This window comes from Macaca mulatta, chromosome 12 (assembly GCF_049350105.2).
Source record: "Macaca mulatta isolate MMU2019108-1 chromosome 12, T2T-MMU8v2.0, whole genome shotgun sequence".
In the NCBI taxonomy this organism is placed as follows: Eukaryota; Metazoa; Chordata; class Mammalia; order Primates; family Cercopithecidae; genus Macaca; species Macaca mulatta.
The window spans coordinates 85,772,914-85,798,176 of NC_133417.1; the positions used below are offsets into that span (position 1 = coordinate 85,772,914).

The 25,263-nt window shown below is 35.4% G+C and overlaps 1 long non-coding RNA gene across 1 annotated transcript in view; it reads left to right on the top strand.

Annotated features, from left to right (window-relative positions):
• Positions 1 to 25,263, top strand: part of LOC144333572 (uncharacterized) — a 178,831-nt gene that overhangs the window by 149,511 nt on the left and 4,057 nt on the right. The window contains exon 4 of the long non-coding RNA XR_013402329.1: positions 12,455 to 12,523. This is a non-coding gene — a long non-coding RNA (uncharacterized LOC144333572). The remainder of the gene's footprint in view (positions 1 to 12,454; positions 12,524 to 25,263) is intronic.

Sequence of the window (25,263 nt, forward strand, 5' to 3'; positions counted from 1 at the left end):
CATATCAATAATAACCTTAAATGTAAATAAATTAAATTCTCCACTTAAAAAATACAGATTATTGGCTGGGTGCGGTGGCTCATGCCTGTAATTCCAGCACTTTGGAAGGCTGAGGTGGGTGGACCACGACGTGGTCAGGAGATCGAGACCATCCTGGCTAACATGGTGAAACCTCGTCTCTACTAAAAATACAAAAAATTAGCTGGGCATGGTGGCGGGCGCCTGTAGTCCCAGCTACTCAGAGGCTGAGGCAGGAGAATGGCATGAACCCGGGAGGCTGAGTTGGCAGTGAGCCGAGACCGTGCCACTGCACTCTAGCCTGGGCAACAGAGTGAGACTCCGTAAAATAAATAAATAAATAAATACAATAAAAAATAAAAAATAAAAATAAAAAAATACAGATTGTCTAAATGAATAAAAAACATGATCCAACTATATGCTCTCTATAAGAAACATACTTTACCTGTAAAGACACATACAGATTCAAAGTAAACAAATGGAAAAAGATGTTCCATGCAAATGAAAACCAAAACTGAGTAGGAGTAGCTACACTAATATCAAATAAAACAGACATTAAGTCAAAAACAGCAAAATGATGAAGATGGTCACAGATAATGATATTCACTAGCAGAGTAGAGTCACTATAGTTAGCAACAATGTATTGTATATTTCAAAGTAGCTAAAAGAGAGGACTTGTACCAACACATAGAAATGATACTCAAGATGATGGCTATTTCAAATACCCTGACCTGATCATTACACATTTTATCCATGCAATAATATTCACATGTACCCCCATAATATGTAAAATATTTTGTTTCAATAAAAAAATTAAGAAACTGAACTCGTAATCAAAATGTTCCCAAAACGAAAACATCAGGCCCAGGTAGTTTAACTCAGATTTACCAAACATTTAGAAAAAATAAAATAAACATAATCTTAAAACATTCTTCCATAAAAACAGAGGTAGAGAAAGCACTTCTCAATTCACTTTGTGAGGCCATCAAAACTGTCATATAAAAATCTGATGAACATGTTAAAACAAAGAAAATTAAACATCAATATCTATCATGAATATGGGCACAAAAATACTCAAAGGTATTAGAAAATTGAATCCAGTGATATATAAAAGGAAAATAACTTATATTAAAAAGTGATATTTATACAGGGAATGTAAGATTTGTTGAAAATTGAACAGATTGTTCAATTAACAATATAGAAGAAAAATCATAATCATCACAGTAGGTCTAAAATACCTTTTAAAAATTCAACCTTCATTCATTATAAAAAAAGAAACATCTCAGCAAACAATAAATTAAGGGAACATCCTCAATCTTATGAAGAAAAATCTTACAGAAAACATATTTCATGATAAAAGTTTGAATGTTTTCTTCACAGCATTGGAGATAAGTCAAAGATATCTGCTCTTAGCATTTCTATTCAATCTTGTGCTGGATATCTTAGCCAAAATAAAAAGGCAATAAAAAGAAATTTTAAAAGTCCACATATTGGAAAGAAAAAAAAGGAAATCTTCATTTTCAGAGAACATGATTCTAAGGAACTTACAAGAAAACTACTACAATCAATAAGAGAACTTATCAAAGTTGCAAGATAAAAGGTCAATATCCAGGAATTAGTATTTCCACATGTTAGCAAAAAATAATTGGAAATGAGATTTCTAAAAACAATTTTCATGTCTTTCAAAGACATAAAATGCATAGGTATCAATTTAACGAAAGATATGCAAGACCTCTGCACAGAAAATTATAAAACATTGCTGAGATATATTAAACAAATCTATATAAATGAGTTACACCATGTTTATGAATCAATAGTATGAAAAACTGTGTTCTCCCCAAATTGATATGTAATTCAATGCAATATCAATAAAAATTCCAATAGCAATTTTGGAGAATTTGGCAAGCAGATTCTGAAATGCATATGAAAATGCAAAGAAGCTAGAATTGCTGAATTATTTTGAAAAAGAATCAAGTAGGAGAGCTTATGCTACCTGATCTTAAGACTTGTATAAAATTTCAGTAATTAAGACAGGGTAATAATGGCAAAAAGATAGAAACATAGATGACAGGAATGGAGTAGACCATTCTGAAATAGAACCATACATATTGCCAACTAATTTTCAGCAGAATGCCAAGTCAATTCAATAAGGAAATAAAAATCTTTCCAACAAATCATGCTAGAATAACTGGATATCCAAATGAAAAATAAAAAGAACCTCACACCATATGCAAACATTAATTTTAAATAAGTTATAAACCTCAATGTATAAAACTATAAAACTTTTAGAACAAGATATTGTAGAAAATTTTTAGAAACTTGAATAGGCAATTATTTATTAGGCAGGACACAAAAAAACACAAGCCATTAAAAAAATTAACAAATTAAACTTTATTAAAATTTAAATCTTCTGCTCTTTGAAAGATACCATTGAGAAAATGAAAATATAAGGCACAGATTGGGAAAAATATTCACAATACATGTATTTCGTAACAGATATAGCCAGGATAAATTTTTTAAACTCTTGAAATAATATGAAGATAACTCATTTATAAAATGTTTAACATAATTAGTCATCAAGAAATCACAATTGGATTCCACTGCAGATTTACTAGAACAACTAAAACTTTAAAACTGGCAATAACAAATCAGGATGTGAAGCAACCAGAGCTCTCACACATTGCTGATGAGAATAAAATGGCACACTGTGGAAAACAATTTGGCAATTTCATATAAAATTTAACATGTACTTTCCATAAAACCATCAATTCTATTCCTTAGTGTTTTCCTATGAGAAACAGAAAAAATATTTCCCCAAAGAAGACTTGTACACTGACATTTACAGCAATTTTATTCATAATAGGCAAAACTAGAAATAATACAAATGTCTGTCAACAGGGGAATGAATAAACAAATTGTGACATATTCATATAATTGACTAGTACTCATGAAAGAAAGGCTCCAATTACTGGTACATGCAACAATGTAATTTAATCTCAAAAAGAAACCTAATACAAAAGAGTACTTACTATATGACTTGAATTTGTCTGAAGTCCTAACACAGGCAAAACTAATCTACAGAGATAGAAATCAGATCAGTGGTTGTACATTGTGCCTGTTATGTAGATTTTATCCCTCACTCCCCTCCTGCCTTCCTCTGTTCTGATTCTCTGATGTCCATTATACCACTCTGTAAAATGGGTTTACTGCAAAGGGGCCTGAGGGAGTGTGCTGGGGTGAAAAAAAAATTCTGTCTTAAATGGATTGGTGGTACTCATTTGAAAGTACATGTGCTTTTCAAAAATCTTTGAACTGTAAACTTAAAATATGTGCATTTTACTTTATATAAATTACTTTTCAGTAATACTGATTTAAAATATAAAATGAAATTTCTGAATTAAAAAAGGGTTGGGTAAAAATTCATATATCTCAAGAGCAAAAACATAAGTAGTAAAGGGAATGCCCGATGGATGTAGCCAATTCATCTAATATGTTAAGAATATAGATTGAAATTCACATTGCTGGTGGGCACTGTTATGAATTGAATACATGATGCTCTGTAAACCTGAACTAGCAGTTTGCAAAAGTAAGTAATCTTTAGTTTATAGGCAATTAGCAATTAGGCATAAAGTATAATTGCTGTTGCTATATTTGTAGTCAAGTGAAATTGTAGTATGATTAGACTAATTGAAAAGTGTAAAAAAATCTGTTGTGTAAACTCTATTTAAGGATTTATCTCCATGTGCAGGAGACGTTAGTAAGATTAAACTGAAACAACAAAAAAGACTCCCACCTATCTTGAAGATTCCTGATCATCACCAAACTACTAAAATTATACTAGAGGTTTTATCTACCATTCAGCCAGAGGCACTGTGGCTTACAAAAGCTAAAGATGTTTTAGTCGGAAAGAAGCCATATGCCTCTCAAGTATTAGCAGGCATTCCTAAGGACGTTGTTGAGAGGTTGGCCTCGGAAGCAACTGCTACATCCAGATATGAGTATCTGGGATGCTTACTCAGAAGGATTTGCAGGCTTGTTTTAGACAAAGTCTAACAATTTCAGCGGTTTCCTAAATTAGACTGTTCTCCATACAGTATCAGAGTCATCTCTCTAAAACACAAATATAATCACGCAAACTTTAGCTAACTCCCCCACATATAAGGGCATCCCAAACTCTTTGGGATAACACACGTGGCTCCTCTCACTATGGCCCCAGCCAATCTTTCCATTTTCATCTCCGTTTTTAATCAATTCTTCAGCCACTTTGACTTTCTCACCATTTCCAATTATGCCATGAAAGGTCATAAATCAGTTACTATGCCCAAACTCCTCAAATGTTGGAAAATGCTTAATAATCATCCAGACCCAGATCAAATGTCACTTCCTTTGTGAAAATTTCCTGACTCCCTCAAGAAGAGTATTTCCATCTTTCTAGTTGCAATCTCACTTTGTACAATACCTTCTTTGTAATATGTATGTCATCTTATTCAGATTGCATTTTAATATGTCTAACTCAACTATCAAGCTTTGATTAGCTCAAGGCCAGATACTGTGTCTTATTTGTCATTAACTTGTCCCCAGCACCATATACAGTACATAAACTCAGTAGCAACTGAATCAATATCTATTGAAAAATGAATATCTTGATCAGATATTCCCTACACTGAATTTCACCCTCTTACACACCAAAGATTTCCCTTTTTTTTTAAACCAGAGAGTATACACAGTTTCCCTCCAGCGCAGGCCCTATTCTCTCTCAGATGTGACAGTGATACAGCCTTGTGCTTTAGAAAACCAAGTTCATTCTTTTTTTTTTTTTTTTTTTTTTTTTTTTTTTTTTTTTTTTGAGACGGAGTCTTGCTCTGTCACCCAGGCTGGAGTGCAGTGGCCGGATCTCAGCTCACTGCAAGCTCCGCCTCCCGGGTCTACGCCATTCTCCTGCCTCAGCCTTCTTAAAGCTACCATCAGAGTGAACAGGCAACCTACAGAATGGGAGAAAATTTTTGCAATCTACTCATCTGACAAAGGGCTAATATCCAGAACCTACAAAGAACTCAAACAAATTTACAAGAAAAAAACAAACAACCCCATCAAAAAGTGGGCAAAGGATATGAACAGACATTTCTCAAAAGAAGACATTCATACAGCCAACAGACACATGAAAAAATGCTCATCATCACTGGCCATCAGAGAAATGCAAATCAAAACCACAATGAGATACCATCTCACACCAGTTAGAATGGCAATCATTAAAAAGTCAGGAAACAACAGGTGCTGGAGAGGATGTGGAGAAATAGGAACACTTTTACACTGTTGGTGGGATTGTAAACTAGTTCAACCATTGTGGAAAACAGTATGGTGATTCCTCAAGGATCTAGAACTAGATGTACCATATGACCCAGCCATCCCATTACTGGGTATATACCCAAAGGATTATAAATCATGCTGTTTTAAAGACACATGCACACGTATGTTTATTGTGGCACTATTCACAATACCAAAGACTTGGAATCAACCCAAATGTCCATCAGTGACAGATTGGATTAAGAAAATGTGGCACATATACACCATGGAATACTATGCAGCCATCAAAAAGGATGAGTTTGTGTCCTTTGTAGGGACATGGATGCAGCTGGAAACCATCATTCTTAGCAAACTATCACAAGAACAGAAAACCAAACACCGCATGTTCTCACTCATAGGTGGGAACTGAACAATGAGATCACTTGGACTCGGGAAGGGGAACATCACACACAGGGGCCTATCATGGGGAGGGGGTAGGGGGGAGGGATGGCATTGGGAGTTATACCTGATGTAAATGACGAGTTGATGGGTGCTGACGAGTTGATGAGTGCAGCACAGCAACATGGCACAAGTATACATATGTAACAAACCTGCACGTTATGCACATGTACCCTAGAACTTAAAGTATAATAATAATAATAAAAATAAAAAATAAATAAATAAATAAATAAAAGCTACTATAATAGGAGACTATTATGGAGAAGATTTAGGTCAGATGCTTGTCTCCTCCAAATCTCATGTTAAAATGTGGTCCCCAATATTGGGGGGTGGGGCCTGGTGGGAGGAAGGCAGATCCCTCAGGAATGGCTTGGTGCCCTCTCCACAGTAATGAGTGAGTCCTCATTGTATTAGTTCACTTGAAAACTGATTGTTTGAAATAACCTGGAATCTCTCTTGCTCATTCTCTTGCCATGTGATGCACCTACTCCCCCTGCCTTACGCCCTGAGTAAAAGCTTCCCAAGGCCTCACCAGAAGCTCAGCAGATGACAGCACAATGCAGAGCTGTGAGTCAAATAAACCTATGTTCTTTATAAATTACCCAGCCTCAGGGATTTCTTCATAGCAATGCAAAATGGATTAATACAGACTTAATCTCAGAAAAAAATTATAAGAAGATTTCTATATCAAAACTATTTTGATTACAAAAATAATTTCTTGAAAACTCCAATATCCACAAGTAGATGGTCTCCAAAGTGATTGTGGGTACCTTTCAGACACTGAAGGAATGATGTGAGACACGAGACTGGTAGGCCAAAACTGTAAACGTCCAGTGATTTAAAGGGGTGGGTAAAAGAAACTCTTAAAAAACACAAGAAATTTGAAACTGTTTAATGCCAGTGACAATTGATGAAAATTTAAAGCATATGGTTGATTCCCTTACATCATCAAAAATAGAGGTGAGATTGCACAATTTAAGTAAATTTTGATGTTGCTCTGAAAGCAGACAGCACAGCCCTGCATATCACAACTATATTGCCAATGGACAGAACATATATCTGTCCAGTCAGAGAAACAAATAACATAGGGTTATCCATCTCTGGTTTGCCTGCTATGCCAAAACATCTTCCAACATGAAGAGAGCTGCACCTGGGATGCCCTGCTTCTTTTCCCAAGCCTGACGTTTCAGTTCTTTCTTGGGAATGCATCCAAGACATGGAGCACAAGGATGTTCTGTACACAATTTAAAATAACACACTTTTATTATAGGAATCAAAAAATGGCTGGAGGTAGGAAACTTAGCGTACTCATTGGCACTTCTAAAAATGCACAAAAGACTACATTGTGCTGTGCCCAGTAATTATTATTAAGCGTTTGTATAGAACTTTATATTTACAAAGTGCTTTGTAGTCCTTTGTATTATTATTCCTCACAGCAGCCTTATGAGGTAGGTTAGTATTGTTAAATCTATTTTACCCCACTTCAGGAGGTCCCTCTTTGAAGTACTTTGAAGTAAACCTTGAAGAATCAAAACTCTTCAGAGTGTCTGGAAGAACAAGGTGAAAAAAAAAAAAACCCCATGGTGAAAGTTCGTGTTAAAAAAGAAATCCCAAAGGGAGCCTGTGTGCTGGAGAAGGAGATCAGAGACCAAAAAGGGAGCTGGAAATTGCATCAATTTGATTTGGAAATAATGGGCAGCCTGAATATAGTGAGATTCATGGATTAAGTTGAATATGAATATGATGCCTGTTTTCTTTTTGGTTTGTTTAGAAAATCTTGTCTCAGGTACTGATAAATTGTAAATAAGCTAAATAGTTATTGTATGGTATCTAGGTGAGACTGGTGATTGCCCTTCACTGTCAATTTCTATGTTTTTATATCATAACACATATAATCATAAATGAGGAAATTCAGTGCAGTTAGGCACTGGGTTCTGTTAGGAATCCAAGCATTAATTGATCAGCTCACAGGAAGAAACTTTTTATTTTCACCTTAAAAATCATCCATATTTGTATGAAAAAAACTGGAGAATAAATAAAAGTTTGGAAAATTGAAAAATTTTACAAATACTCCTAATACTCAAGACAATCATCATTAAAAATGTCAGATTTCCTTCGCATATTTGTCTAAGCATATTTTACATTATTCTGATTAAATAATGTATATAATTTTGCATACTCCTTTTTATTTAACATTTTAATATAACCTTTTTTTCTGTTTTATATGACAAATACTTTTATCACCTGCACCTCTTCTAAGCCTGGAAAAATATACTTAGTCCTAGAAACTGCAAAGAATTTAGCATCCCTAAAATACCATTACCTTAAAAATATCATTACTTTAAAAATCTGATATGATGACCTTTCTTAATAATGGCAGAAACTGTCATAGTTTCCATAAATGGAATCATCAGTCTCAGAGCTTATAATACCATCTATGTATATTGATAACTCCCAAATTATATGCTCATGTCTGTCTTCTAAATTCCAGACTTGAATATCCAACTTCCCAGTCAGTCTTTTCATTTGAATGTTTAATGGGCATCTCATACCTAAAAAAGCCAAACTTAAATTCTTTTTCTGTATTTAAGAAAAAGTGTTAAACATAGTATTTATACATTTTTATGGGGTACATGTGGTATCTTATTACATGTATAGACTCTACAACGATCAAGTCAGGTTACTTGGGGTATCCATCACCTTGAGCATTTATAATTTCTGTGTGTTGAGAATATTTCAAGTCCTCTATTATAGCTATTTTGAAATATACAATACATTGTGGTTAACTATAGTCATACTACTATGCTATTGAACATCGAAACTTATTCCTTCTGCTTAACTTTGTGTTTGTACCCATTAAACAATCTCTCAGGCTCTCCCACCCTTCTCAGGCTCTGGTTACTAACATTCTACTTTCTTCCTTTCTAAGATCAACAATTTTAGCCCCAAATATGAGTGAGAACATGCAATATTTGTTTTCCTCCATCTGGTTTATTTCATTTAACATAATGTCCTCCAGTTCCATCCATGTTGCTATCAATGACAGGATTTTATTTTTTTTTTTTATGGCTGAGTAGTATTATATTGTGTATATATACTGCATTTTCTTTACCCATTCACCTGTTGATGGATACTTAGGTTGATTCCATATCTTTGCTATCGTGAATAGTGCTGCCGTAAATATGGGGGTGCAGGTATCCCTTTGGTATAATGATTTTCTTTCCTTTGGATAAATACCAGTAGTGTGATTGCTGGACTGGATGGTAGTCCTGTTTTTAGTTTTTTGAGAAATCTCCATACTATTTACCGTAATGGCTATAGGAATTTACATTCCTACCAACAGTGTATAAGAGTTTCCTTTTCTCTGTATCCTTGCCAGCTTCTGATGTTTTTTGTCATTTTAGTAATAGCCATTCTAGCTGGGATAAGATGATATTTCACTGTGGTTTTGATTTACATTTCCCTGATGATTAGGGAAATTACATTTCTGTCATACCTCACATCTCATTTATTAGCAAATCTTCTTTGCTCTATCTTCAAAATCTAGCCTCTGTCCACATCACTACTAATAGTCCCCAGGTTGAAGTCACCAATCTCTCTCTAGATTAGTGCATTAGACTCCTTTCTGATCTCCGTTTCTGCTCTTGCTCCTTTAATGCTATCCTTAACCTAGAAACCAAGGCAATTCTGTTAAAACCTATCAGTCACACCCATCCTTGCTCAAAACCTTGCAGTGGCTTCCCATTTCACTCTCAGTATGGACTTACCAGGACCCACATGATCTGCTCCTCACATTCACACTCATTACGTCCCAGACCTCCTCCTTAACTACTGTCCAGAGTGTCCACTCTACTCTAGACACATTAGGCTCCTCCTATAAATACCCGGCACCCTCCTGCCTTGGCACTTTTTCTCTTCTTCCCCCATCCGGAATTCTCTTCCTCCAAACAGTCACTCAGCTCCCTCTCACATCTATTCTCTTCAAAAGGCATTCCTAGTCATCCTATCTAAAATTGAAGAGCTATTCTACCAATAAACCATCTGTCTCCTTCCCTACATTTTTTCTCCTTTAGTACCTTAATTTCAGATTAACATACCATATATAGTTCTATTTATCCTGTTTAGTACATCTCTTCCCCCACTAAAATGTAAGCTAGGATATAACAAGAATATAAGGGCATAGATTTTTGTCTGTTTTGTTTGTTGCTATATTTCCAGCACCTAAAACAGTATCCAATACATAGTGTGTGCCAGATAAATATTTGTTGGATAAATGAACCTTCTGAGATAGAATATGTGGAAATTTCTTAACTGGAATTTAAAATTCCAGTTATTGTACCTTAAAATTAAGGTACAATGCAATGAGCTAAGTAAAAGGTATTTAAAGACAAGACAAAGTAAAGTGGCCTATATAATAATAAGATGACCTGAGGACCACTTGCCAAAGAACTAAATAACTCTTCATGTTAGGAAGAAGTCATTAATATTCAAGACCAATGTTTTTAATATATCTCACATTCCCTTTCTAGGATTCAAGGCAGTGTTGCAGGTTAGATTCTAATACTGGAGCCCTCCTTGCATTGTCAATAGTCACTTGGGAACTTTGCATAGCAAGTAATTTTCCACAACACTTAGTTTCCCATACCATTCCTTAGAAAAAAACTAATCATAGAAAAAAATTTATATTGTTAAGATATCATTATTGAACCATATGCACACAAATATACATTAAACATAAGTAATCACATATATAAAAATTAATTTTATGCAGTAACTTATTTGATTCTCAACATGCTTTTATAGTTTATAAAACATGACCATTTGTATCAGGCTCTATTTCAATATGTAAAACTTAAAAGATTTTTAAAACGAGTCAAATAACTAAAACACATTTTTAAATAATATTTTTATTAAGTACCTCTGAGAATAAATAGATAGAATTCACACAAAGTTCAGTGATTCAACAAATTAATCTTCCGAGGCAGCAAGAAGAGAAAAGTTTAACTGAACCTACACAAAAGAATTAGTAAGGTGAAAGTTAACTTGTCAAAATCAGTTGTCAAAACAAACTACTCAATAGTTATTTTAATTGCCTATAGTGGAGAAAACCTTCAAAGATTTAGACCTATATATATGACCCAAACAGCTTATTCAGGTGATATTTTAAACCTTAAGAATTAGATGTAAGTGTAAGTAAAACTTAAGATTTCATTTTTATTTACTAGCATTGCACCTCTACAGCGACAATTTCATTTTCTCTGAAGGCACTGACACAGATTTTGGTGATTATTGCTGTATGCTGGGCCATATGTTACACGGCAGAGTACGGCATGTGGCAGGCTAATTTGTAGCAATGCAATTTTAGATTTTTGACAATATACACAACATATGAAAACTATCAAGTAACTGAATTTTACCCTGATGAATTATCTATATATGTCACTTCAAAACCCACCCCCTAAAAACAGACTGCATATAATATTACAAAAAAGTAGCACAACTTACGACTTTTAAAATGTTATTCTCAATTTATCATGCAAGACCATATTCAGATTCTGTTGCACAGTCTTAAAATTGCTAATTACTGAAGAAAACAATCACAATGGTAATTTTCCAACCATGGGAACAGAATGATATGAAAATACTCTACTGAAAATTGATGAAATTGAAGAGAAATGTCATTATGAAAGTAAAACTTTCAAATAAAATGCTTTCTTTAATCAATAATCTTCTTGAATATATCATATACAGTTCAAATAATTGCTTAAGCATCTACCAGGGCATTAGCAATATCTGTGAATTCTGTTTTAGGTGTAAATTGTTGTTAAAGTTGAGGAAAAGAGATAAAATGTTTGCTTCGCTCTAATATGATAAAAATTCAATATTCATTTTTAGAATGGACCCTCACAGAGTTAGTATTAGCTAATCATACCATCACATGCCCAGAACTCTAATACCATCACCTGCCCAGAGTTCTACTCTTCTACAGCAGCCCACCCTTGTCAAACTCTTTAAAAATTCCCTCTTGGCATCGTGGCATTACTGATAATGCCACGGGGGAGTTTTTAAAGAGTTTGACAAGTAGTTTATAATTTGAGGTAAGTTTTAGTTAAGTTATATGCATTTATACACTAAAATAAATTTGCAACTCCCCATTTATTTAGTGAAGATTTATTAAGCTCCTTTTATGTGTTAGTCATTTCTCTATTCCCAGACATTCAATTCAACCAGATAAATGTGGAGCAGGGAAGACAGAACTAAACAAATAATTAAAAACTTCCAGTTAGCCATGACAGATTGAACACAATAGTGTATCTCTGCTCCCTCTTGAAAGGCCACTAAAATGACAATAAAAATACACAAATTCACCAAGATAAACAGAATAGGAGAGAATATACAACAGATAGAAAAAGTCAACAAAATTGAGAAAAATGGAAAATAGATGGATAACTGGCCATTAGCTTAGGTTTCAACCTTCTCCCCTCTGTTGAGTGCTTAGGTAGAGAGGAGAGGCAGATGCTGGGGGTAAGCGAAAGGGAGTGATGAAAAGATAAACCAATTGGTACCTTGGAATTCCACAAAGAGCCTGGGTAAGGCACTAGCTATCTCTGATATCAGGCATGTAAGGTGAAGCTGAAGGCAATTAGATTTATTTAAAATCTATATAAAAAATAATTAGACCTCTCTACTCTAGCCAAGTGGTTTAATTTCTGGAGATGGTAAACACGAGAGGCTCTGCTGGGAGACAACAAAAATAATGAAGGTAATGGATGAAATCCTGTATGCTCAATGTAAAATACTTAGCTCCTTTCACTTTAGCCGCCAGAACGCTTGTGGTTTTGTATTCCATCAGATGGGAAGCTTCTCTTCTCTGAAAAATCTGGAAAGTATATGAGAAAGGTGAGGTTGCCAAAGAAATGGTTTTTTCTCATCCAGTCCCTCACAGTGAGTCCCAACAGTTGGAAAATTCCACCAGTGAACACAAAAATTTCAATTAATCTTTTAGTGTTGCACTTTTAAATATGAATGGATGGCCAAAAATCACCAGATACAAGTAGAGAGAATTTCACTTCGAAGACAAAACTAAAACAAGGAAATAAGCAAATGAAAACGAACCATGTGGGCACATGAAGAAAATTTGAAGCAACTATAAAAAATCTCTTCAGAGACACAGTATTTATAAAACAAGAATAGAATGCTTTTTTTTTTTTTTTTTTTTTTTTTGAGATGGAGTCAGTGGTACGATCTCGGCTCACTGCAACCCCCACCTCCCAGGTTCAAGTGATTATCCTGCCTCAGCCTCCCAACTAATTGGGATTGCAGTCACCCACCACCAAGCCTGGCTAATTTTTTATTTTTAGTAGAGACGGGGTTTCACCATGTTTGCCAGGTTGGTCTCAAACTACTGACCTCAGGTGACCCGCCCAACTCAGCCTCCCAAAGTGTTGAGATTATAGGCATGAGCCACTGCACCTGACCTAGAATGCTATTTTTAAAACAGGTGGAGTAGTGTTCAGAAAACAAAAAAAGGCCCCCAGAAAATTAAAAATAAGATAATAGTATTTCTCAACCTTGGAAGATTAAGTTGAATAAATTACCCATAAAGTAAAACAATCAAAAAACAAAGGTCACAAAGACAAAGAAAATACTACAAGAAATATGTTTAAACAAAAGAACCATTTCAGAAGAGACAAGATGTCTAATAGGAATTCCAGAACAAAAGAACACAATTAATAAAAGAACAGAAATAAAGGAAAAGGAGCTTAACAATGAAAGAATATCAGAAATTTCCCCAGAACTGAAGTACATGAGTTTCCAGATTGAAAGAGCTCAAAGAGTTTTCAATTCAATTAATTAAAACTGACCAAAACAAGATCTTTAATATTAAATTGTAAAACACCAGGAATAAAAGAGATCATAAGAAGAAACTATATGACAGAGAAAAAGCAAACATTTTAAAAGGTCACATATAAATAATAAAAAATTAGAATGACATAATTCTCAAGACAATAATTGGAGCAATGTCTTTGAAATTCTGAGAAAAAAAATCACCTCCAACATGATGTATATGTTAATTACCCCGATTTGACCACCAGACATTACATGTTTCAAAACATCACTATATACCCCATGAATATGCACAATTACTGAAAATTAAAAATAATTTTTTAAACAGTAGAAGTACAAAGACTTTTGTGTATTTTCTTCAGATCAGCAATGTACACTACATAATTTGCTTAAATATAAAATAGAAATAAGCCTCTCTTAAAAAGATAGTTATCCACAACCTATAGTGTATACTCAACAGAACTGTCAAGCAAAGGTGAAAGTGGGATAAAAAGTTCAGACATTCATTGACTCAACGATTGATTTCAGAGATGCACCTATTCTCACAAAGTACTGCAGAACACACTCCAGCAAAGCAAAGGGTAAAAGCCAAGAAAAAGGAAGGCATGCAATCCAAGATACGCAGAATTAACACTAGAGAACAGCAAGTTTCAGGGCAATGGAGAAGAGAAGTCCCAAGATGACAGTTGTGCCCCAGGTATAGAGAACAAGCAGTTTAGAACAAAGAAAGACAGGGGGCACCAAGACAGATGTCAAATGTTCCTATGGGGGAGAAAATTATCGCCGAAAGATAATGGGATATGTCTTACCATACCAAGAGGCATTTTACATAAAGTTTTGGGATGAATTAGAAATAGGAACAAAAGTGATAAACCAACTAAATTTTAAAAGTAAAAGGAAATAATGTATCTCAAGAAAAATAGTTGTAAAAAGGGAGAAGAAATGTAACCAAAATATGCTCTGTGGCTCAGCAGCAAAGATTATTATGAAATGGCATATACTAAAGCTTATATAAACAAATGACTTTGTTTTTCAAATTGGTTAGTTGGGAAATGGTAGTGGGCAATATGGAGGAGTGAGTAGAAGAGATGTAAATCTTAATTTGTTATAATTGAAAGTCAGTAAGTAATGACTACAATTTAAAAATTCATGAAATTGCAGGATAAAGGGCTTTGAGAGTCATGGGACAAGGCACTACTATTTCCTTGTAAATAATGCAATACTATTTGACTTTTAAAACCACATGTACATATTTTAAAATAAAAATTAAAATTGTATATGCTAATATAATTATCATAATAAATATGAAGGAGATATATTAGAAATCTTGAGTGATTACTTAAACTAGCTTTAAGTTGATCCAAGTAATACATTACTTTTCTGTTTTAGGTTGGTTCCCTTTGAGGTGAAAATTGTGTGAAAGAGCTGGGAGGGAGAGTTTATGGGAACAACACTCACAAGTGAGTGAAGGAATCAAGACCAGACAAAGGAAAAAAACTAAGAAGCAATTGTAGCAAATAACTTGCAAGGACTCTTGGTACTGAGCTAGCCCTCCAGACATGCCCCAGATAAAACAAAGGGCCAGGGCTTTAACTCCATTGACCAGTCACTGGATGAAGACTGATGCCAAAGAGGAAGTGTAGCATTGGACATAACTTTATGGCAGCTTCCTCTGAAAGAAAGAAATTCTTGGAGAAGAATTCCACTCTGAGCTATCAGCCAACAGTGCTAGCTGCTGAAAATGAGTCCCTAGGTTCTGATGGGGGGATTTGGATGGTAGGCAGGAATATTTACTAAAATCCTTCTCCTATTCACAGATCAAATTGCAGAGTTTTATTTGTCAATTTTGGGAAATTTAAAAGCTTTTTGATATTTAAAAAAATACAAATTAAAAACACTTTTTGAGATGGTAGATAACTTCCAAAGATGGACTACAATTGTTCATTTTCTCCGTAGTGCTACTAAAAGCATACTGGAAACAGTACCTTTGTAAGCTAATCATAAAATGGAATAAAATTTTTATTAGAAAATGCATTCAGAGTTCTACCCTTGAATGTATGGGTGGGCATGTCTTTTTTACAATAGCCATTTGCCACAGGAGTGGGAAATTCCACTTTTCCTGATGGATATCTATTGGAGCTCCTCCTCCAAAGCCCTGGAAGTAAGAATGTGACAAAATAGGGGAAATAAAGGAGAGAAAAGAGGGTTGTAAGCCATCAGCAGTGCAAAGGTTTCCACCCCTCCTTCTCCTAACTTTCCTGCTTCACCCAAGAAGCAACTGTAAGTTCTTCTAGTAACTACCATCACCTGGGTGAGCTAAGAAGTGAGAAGAGAAAACAGTGTCATCAAGCCAGCTTACATCGTGTGCTCTGCAACATTTAAATGGAAAAGAATAAAAGAGGAGAAACTCTAAAATCAGCTGAAACAGAGGGAAGTTCTTAACGCAGGAATAGAAAAGCAAATGCTGTATGTTCTCACTTATAAGTGGGAGCTAAATGATAAGAACTTATGAACACAAAGAAGAAAACAACAGACCCTGGGGTCTGCTTGAAGTGGGAGGGTGGGAGGAGGGAGAGGAGCAGGAAAGATAACTACTGATTACTGAGCTTAATACCTGGGTGACGTAATAATATGTACAACAAACCCCTGTGACATGAGTTTATGTAACAAAAGTTCACACGGACTCCTAAATCTAAAAGAAAAATTTAAAAAAGAGAGAGGGAAGTTCTTGACTCTACCAAGCTGAGCCCATTGTTTATGAGAGACATTTGTTGTGTTTTAGCATGTAGTTAGTGAGAGTCTAATATGTGGCTGGCATTATATAGGATGCAAGGAAGGATGCAAGAATAAATCTACTGGATTCAGATATTTGAGCAGGTAGTCAAAATATTGGTGATTGCCTGTGGTAGGAAAACTGAACTTACTCTAACCTCACTAAAGAATGAAAGAATGTTGAAGGAGGTGACTACTTATGTGTACTGGATACACTGTCAGGGGCAGCCTTCAGAGGTACTGATAAAAAATTGAAAAGAACAAAATCTCAGAGTAAGCCTGATAGAGAATTATGAAAGAACAGAATGTGAGAGTAAGCTCCATGTAACTACTGATGCAAATTCAGTATCTACTGACTGTTAAAAGTAGAATTATAACAACTATAGCTTTAATTCCATATAAAAACCCACTATATGTTTGTAGCCACTTGCTGGCTACCTGCATGCGTTCGGGGTATTTGCTTTGTTCAACAATAAAATCAGCTAATTCAAAATCTGTGAATTGGCGGCCGGGCGCGGTGGCTCACGCCTGTAATCCCAGCACTTTGGGAGGCCGAAGTGGGCGGACCACGAGGTCAGGAGATCAAGACCATCCTGGCTAACATGGTGAAACCCCGTCTCTACTAAAAAATACAAAAAATTAGCCGGGCATGGTGGTGGGCGCCTGTAGTCCCAGTTACTTGGGAGGCTGACGCAGGAGAGTGGTCTGAACCCGGGAGGCGGAGCTTGCAGTGAGCCGAGATAGCGCCACTGCACTCCAGCCTGGGAGACAGCGAGACTCCATCTCAAAAAAAAAAAAAAAAAAAAAAGTGAATTGTCATGTTCCTTTCGGTCTTCTTTTTTTCCCCAATGCTGTATCTTTATAGGTATAACCGAACAATAAGAAAATGTATATGCACACTAGTTCAAAATATCAAGGACTTTTCATAAATATTCAACTAGGAAATTCATTCTTCAAACTTTAGAACTCCTTTAAGCATTATAAATCCAATTTTTAGCAAAATGCTATTTCCAAAATGTTATAAATAGAAAGCAAAATATGTTTTGAATTATCTTAGAATCAAAGGGCTTTTAAAAATCTTTATTCAATAAACTGTAACACCATGTCCTGAGTATGTAAAGTCAAACAATTAGATATTTAAAATAAACATGTGTAAGATGTATTTTATGTTTAATGGTCCAAAACATTCAACATGCCTGACTTCAGAGCATCTCTAGAGTTAACAATAGTCCATGTAAGTCAAGTTTCCTTCTTCCAAAATCATAGCTTTGCCTTTTGCTTAATCTGATTCCAATATTTTGGCCCGTCACATTTTCTCCCATTTCAAGACAGGTTTTTGATGGGTTTATCATGGTTATTTCATTTTGGTCACGAATCATCAGTAATGCATTTCCAGTTGCTTTATCTGTTATAAAGTGTCACATCAACTATTTCCAAAGTTTAGTATTTGAATTCTGACAGCTCTAGTAAATAAAACACTATCTGCCATAGAAGAATTGCTGAGCTCTCATTGGAAGAATTCTCTTTTGATCTAATTGTCCAAATGCAAGGCCTTTAGGTTAGACAAGCTCAAATTGTAAGAAACTGCTCTTACCCTGAGACAGGTTACATGTGTCTCATACTTTGATATTTCAGTACATAAACAGTACACAACTGTTTCTCTTTGTTTTATCATATACACTTTGTGTACCTGATCATGTATGGTTCAAATACTTCTACAAATATCATGCTGTAAAGCAGTGTCTTCCTCTAAAAAGATGCTTTAAAAATATGTGTGTAATTGCATGCAATTGTTTACAAAATTACCCTCATATCAAGGAGGAAAATGCATATCCATTTTGATACCAGTTGAGTACTATACTCTCAGTTATATCAAGAGGAGTCTTGTGTTTTGTTACCTAGTAAGAGGCAGGTGGTCTAGCAGCCACCCCCTTGAACAACTGGCCGCTTAGTTTACATTTGGCTGAGCAGCTGCTTCCTCCTACTTGAACTGGCATTGCATCACAAAGCACAGTAGTCACTTGTATAACTTGCAACACACTAAGACAAGACTTTATTTCCACGCTCAACTTACCTGCTTCGTTCACTTTTAGTGCCATTTGGAGTTTCATCCAGTTCAAATATTTTTCTTTAACAATACCTAGTATTGTTAAAAACACTTAGGCTTTTCTAAACATTGTTAATATGGCGACATTTTAATTCCTTTGTATATTGTTACAGATAATTTAGAGCTCTCAAACTTTGAGTTTGACCTCTATAAAGACACTAAAAAGGTTAACTGAGAATGAATAAACCAAACACCATGCATTGAGAACTATATACTGCTTACTTAAGGGGTAAACATAATGCAATAAGTTTCAAAAACTAAACAGTATTGTCCTAGTATTAATTGATTGATCCATCCCTTCTCAACATGATACAGTGAAATCCTTAGCCACCTGGGAAATGCTTAGATCTGTGATAAGCTCATGCTGACATCTGCTTTCATTGCCCGATGGATCCCATTCCTGTCTGCTTCAGTATGATCAACTCTTTGTTATCAGGGCTTCTGATAATAAAGGAAGAAATTGTCTGACTGTCTTTCTTTATCTGCTTCATGTCTACTCTTTTAGTACAGATTATTTATCAATTACATTTCTAAGAACAACAAAATTGTGGTAATTTGTTGGAAGTTGTTTGCATAAGCAAAGCTCTATCCTCTTTGAAAAAAGGTACGCTCCCTTCATTCATTCCATTTTTAAGCCTTGACCTACATGGATGATAACTGAGTAAAATGGCTACTGCAGTTGCCAACTTCCTGGGGATGACCCTGCTATGTTTACAATTTTGTATAGATATTTTTGTAAGGTTGAATATAGCAGCTGGAGGAGTTTTATATCACACTGTAGCTTCTGGCAAGATAAGAACAGAATAGCTTCCAGGTTTGATATAACATGTTTTAAAGTCTCCCTTATTATATATAAGCTTTTGACTTTGAAATCTTCCTGTTTAGACCCTTACATATTCCCCTTTGGATCCCCATCCAAGCTCAGGTGCCCAAGGTTTTACTATTTAGCCTTTCGGTGATGGCTTTCCCAAAGGCTCCCTATGCAGAAGCACAACAATTCTAAAATTATTTAGACCGTGATATTAGCCAAAGTGATGGTTAATTTTATTTGGCCTTTTGATAACTCGTTAACTACTATAGTCATGTTTGCTAACACATATTAAAAAATCCATTTGATCAAAATTTGATTACTGGACCAAAATGTATTGTTAGATCAGAACCTAGTTAAATTATAGTGTTTGTCCTTTCAAAAAAAAAAAAAGGAGAAAAGCATATAACTAATTTATCTCATTGTCTCCTTTTTTCTCTTACATAAAAATCAACTGGCTGTCAATCAAGTCAAAGATTGGAAACTTTCTAAGGAAAAAGGAGCATTTGCAAACTGAAATGAAGCACAAATCACTTCAATAGCTTAGATTTGTGCTTCGAAAAGTGTCAAACTAAACTAATCACAGTAGGAATTGATGGAGTATTAGCTCTGGATTTCAACTTATTATAATTTTTCAATGTCTGTCTCACATTTTTGGCTATCTGTCAGATGTAATTACCTTGGAAATCCCATCCTCAGCGTTGGTTCTCTGTTTAGCGCCTCAGGGGAACTGCTATAAAAATGAATTAGTCCCATGAAAACAGACTATTTATGGGTGTTTTCTGCATGGTATTTGGACTATAGAATAGACATTCTGTAACCTTGGCTTGACAGGAGTACAAAGTGGTAGATGCACAGTGTTGGAGAAGGCAATCAATATAAACCTACAGAGATGATTCCGCATTGTTCCACCCATCCCAACCCCAACTCAAACATTGAGAGGGAAACATGGCTACTATTTTCAAATTACAAGAAAAATCAATTTACTGCCTGCTCATTTGGAGAGCTATAACCTTTATACTTAGACAATTTTTTAAAAAGTAAAACAGCAACTATTTCTCCTAATTTATTTAATGCTGTTTTTTCATTGCATGCATTAAAATATTTTACTTTCATAAGCAATAGTACCAGGAAGTTAATCATTTGAATAGTCTGCTGGAGGAGTAGGGCAAAGTAGTTAAGATCAATTGTTCTTTCAGAAGGCTGCTGCTTCCTAGCTGCATAACTTTGGGTACGTTATTTAACCACCAAACTTCAGTTCTCTCTTCTGTAAATTGGAAAAAAAAAAAAGGCAATGCTGAATTCAAATAATTGAGAATAAAGGAGGTAAGACATATTGAGACTTATCATAGTTCATTATTATTACTTTGTACAAATATAAATTATAAAATGTGTGCCTTCTGGTAAAAGTTGTGATGCAGTATTTTATTTTTTAAAGATTTTATTAAATTTATGTAAACTTCCAATATCACAAGTTGACAACATGCCAGTTTGCCCTCAGATCTGTTTATTTATTGAATGACTGCTCTCTGCTATATAAAACAGATATGTTGGAGGTTACAGTGTAGTAGAGACAGATAATAAACAAATATATATACATGAAATGTGAAGAAAATAACCAGGGTACAGTGTATTTCTGTAAAGGGTAATTACCCATCATAAATGGTCCAAGAAAGATTCCCTAGAGAATTAGCATTTAGGTTGAGAACTGAACGATGGTGGTGTCAGCCATGTGACTCATGGAATAAGTAGCATGGTTAAGTATTGGTCAGAAGTGAGACAGGAAATGGTTAAGCAGGAATGTTCCTGAGTTATTGCTTCTACAAAAGGGATGTCTGATGGTGTTATACTGGAAGTAACATAGTACTGAACACTTTTTAAAAATGAGTTGTATTGCAGCTTCCAGCCAGAAAGTTACTTTTCTTGCCAAAAAGGACGATTATAAAGTGTAACCCTCTCTAGAGATGAGTAGAGAAGACTGGGGATGGAAGTGACTCAGTTAAAAGGAGCTGCAGAGTGATGGGAGCCAGACACCTGTATTTTACAGAACATTTCAAAGGCAAGCAAAGTTTCAGGTTAAATCTGTTAAAGGTCAAACTTTTAGTGTACAGAGCTGGAGAATGAGCTGAAACAATGAAACATGAAGCAGGGCAGCCTGTAAGAGCAAAAATACTATGAAATGCACAGAGAAGAAACTGAAGAACTTGGACAATTGAGAAGAAAAAAAGTTTGACATACCCGGAACAAAGAATATATTCTTGTCAGTAATAATTATCACCCATTTGTAAGAAGGAACTGAAAGCTAATGCCATTAATTCAACAAATATCTATTGTGTTACATCTGCACAAAGCAAACAAGGAAACAAAGATACCTACCCTCAGGGGTGGGAGTGGGTGGGAGGGTACGGGGAAAACAGATTCCCATTGTGTTAAACATAATGAATAAGTAAATGACACAGTGTGTTAGAAAATACTTAGTGCTCTGGAAAAAAAGAAAAAGTTGAGTAGGAAGGGGAAGATGAGGCTGGGAGAAGGTAGAAGAGACAGTTTGCAATAGCAAATGGTTGTTCAAGCCAGGCCTCATTGAAAGAGTGAACTCTTCCTTCACTGGAAGGAAGTAAGAGAATTAGTCAAGCAGCTATCTGAGGAAAGAACATTCCAAGTAAAGAATATGCAGCACATACATTGTTGGATGTATGTACGTTGAAATTTTTGTGTAGTAAAATGAATATTTCATTTACCTATATAATAATTTTACAGAAAATAAAATACATTTTGAGTGTGAGTTTGTTCCAAATAAGTCATTTTCTTGCCTTGAAAACCACTGAGCTTAAAAAACTCTTTCAAGTGTCATAAGAGATAGATTCCAACTACAATCAACATTGTGCAGTCCAGAGGAAGCAAAATGAAGGAAGCAGCACTCATTACAAAATGCTGCTTTGTAAAGAATTAATTTTGTCCTAGTATGTTTCACATTATATTAGGTAATATGAAGGAAATGAATATGTCATGAACCTTCCTTGAGGATGTGGGGGAATTAAAAGTAATTTTCGCCTAATATCCAACTCTCACTTTCGGCTTTCTAGTCAGAGGGAAACACTGCTTTCCCAGGTTTTAAGGTAAATGTTAAAAGGTTACAAGGAGACTTGGAAGAGTCAAGGAGCGCTTCCACCAACTATTCCTGCCATTCCAGTTAGGAGGGTTGTCTGAGGGAAAGTGAGAAATAATTTATTACTTACGATATTTTTGGTACAAGATCTGGTATATTTTTCTAGATTAAAAACAATTCAGTGAACATTGGTCCTTTAAAAAAAAAGAACTCGAGGTTTATAAAATGACTCTAAGGTGGGGGAGTGGGATAGTGATAAGAAAAGTAAAACTGTGATGCAATTGTTGAAAAAGCCAGTCAATTCTTAAGGCATCATTCATGGAACTATAATATCTGATCCTAAAAGTAATATATCCACTGTACTTTCCCTCATTTCTATTATGTCTAACTCATCAAGTTAATTTCTGAGACCTGCATTTTAAAAGAGATGTTAAAGGTCAGGAGATTGAGACCATCCTGTCTAACATGGTGAAACCCCGTCTCTACTAAAAATACAAAAAAAAAAAAAGTTAGCCAGGCATGGTGGCACACATCCGTAGTCCCAGCTACTCAGGAGGCTGAGGTAGAAGAATCACTCGAACCTGGGAGGCAGACGTTGCAGTGAGCTGAGATCATGCCACTGCACTCCAGCCTGAGTGACAGAGCAATACTCTGTCTCAGAAAACAAAACAAAACAAAACAAAACAAAAAACAAGAATAGTGAGGTTATAGGAGTATGACTCCAATAATGTGGGGGTACAGAAACTTTACCATATGAGGAATAGTTAACAGAGACAATACAGAGTCTTCAAATATTTGGGGGGTTGTCATAAAGGTTACCACAGAAGGTTTTAGCACATTCCTTATGACAAAATGAGGACCAATGGCAGGCAGTTAAGAAAAAACAGATTTGGAGACAAGGTAAGAAGAAATATTCTTAAAATTAGAAATTTCTAGACAAGAAAGTGACTCATCAGCTAGTGAACTAACCCCTGGTTGTAGGAAATATTCAAGCAGAAGGTAGAGGGTGAACTATAGTCACAATTCCCAAATACACTGGAAGCCTGTAATGACCTCTGAATAATTTTTCTATGTGCACATTGTTTTGTTTTATGATGTATATAAACAAACAAAAGCTAATAAAAACTCCTGTTTTGAATCATACATATTACAAAAAACAGTGTAAATTTAGGAAACTTGCACTTTTATTGATATTATCATTCAAGCTATCATGTACCAAATTAAAAGTACTAGAAATGAGATAAAACTGCTTAGTGACAGAACTTTTTAAATAGTAGTACTAGTTATTAATGTTTTACCTCTCATCTCCACATGCAATCTTTTGGTCCTGTTTTTTGATATGGGAGCTGGGCTGTGCAGACCACACACCTCTTTGCCAGCTGGCAGAAAGAACCTAAGCAGCGTTAGGGTCTTGCAATAGAGGGCGCTAGAGAGAGAGACTGCAAGGCTGGAAGAGGAAGAAGGGATTTTCTTCTCTTCCCAGTGTTCTATTTTTCATGCCATGGTGAGCAAATCAGTGTCCCAGGGGTCCCAGAGGGCTTCCCCAAATAGCAGCAATTCTCCCAGTTCCACCACAGTGAATGGCCTCCATCGGCTTTCCTCCCCAATCCAGCGGCAGGCAGCATGTTCCTGCAGTAGCTGCCCCTCTCATCAGAATCTTACAGGCTTGTGAGAGATCCTTGCTTCTGTTCCTAAGTCCCTTCCGTTTTTACTTTTCCTTAAGTACTAGGGGTAGTAGCATTTTTTTTTTTTTTCAGTTGCTACCTCTAAATACCTTACAGTTCTTCCTACTTTTACTAGTTAACCATCCTATACCTAATGGATAACTAAAATACTTACGTTTTCCTGCTCAACTTACTGTTGTGGTTCCCATCCCCAGACTGACTGTAGCTTGACTAATATAAGACTTGACATCAAAACTAAAGGCCAAGAACGAAAACCAATTCAAAGTTTCTTATTTTTTATTTCTCCTAAAACACTCATACAACAAATAAGATTATTCTCTTCCCCCTGATTTTGTGATTATTTCTGGGATGGTGGTTGAGTGGACATACGTTTTAAGCATGTTCCCCTGGATACCAGTCCTCTTCTGACAGAAGTACTTGACAAGTATCGCATATATTCATAGTTTTACTACAGCTTGCCTTATTGTAGCCCCAAAGGACTGCTTAGAAATATTTAAAGCCCTTTATTTGGGGAAGGCAGAAGCTTGACATGGTAATCATTTATGTAAAATCTCATGATAAAAATGAAATTAACACATGTCATACTACCTTCTTTGGTGTCCAATTTAACTATGCCCAGTGATTATGAAAAGGTCGCTAAAACTTGGGGTCTATTTTAAATCTACATATCAAATAATACATTATGAATGTGGCATAAAGATGTTGTATATTCATGTTTGAGTATAATTGTGTATAATGTCCAGTCACCTCTACAGATCTCAGCAGACTCTGGGTATTTGAACCTGACCCAAGTTATACAAAACAAGATAACAATCACCAGAAATAAAGACTAGGATAGAAGAGATCAAAATATTAAGTCAAATATTCACCATCTCTCCTCTTTTCTGCCTGTGAAAGAGACTTCTAATTGGTCCACCACACTTTTTGACTTTTTCATTATGTCAACTCGGAGTGGTGGTGCTGGAGGTACTGGTATAGATATAGAAGTAAGGAAACTAGATAACTAGAGTGATCTTGCCCTACAATAGAAAAGAAATGTAGGGGGCAAAGAAGGAAAAGAAATAAAAGGACCTATAGTTGTTAACAGAGGGAACAAGCAAGTGGGAGAAGGGGAGCAGTAAGGATTGACACAGAAGAGCCAAGGAGAATCTGACACAGCAGAGGTAGAGAGTCT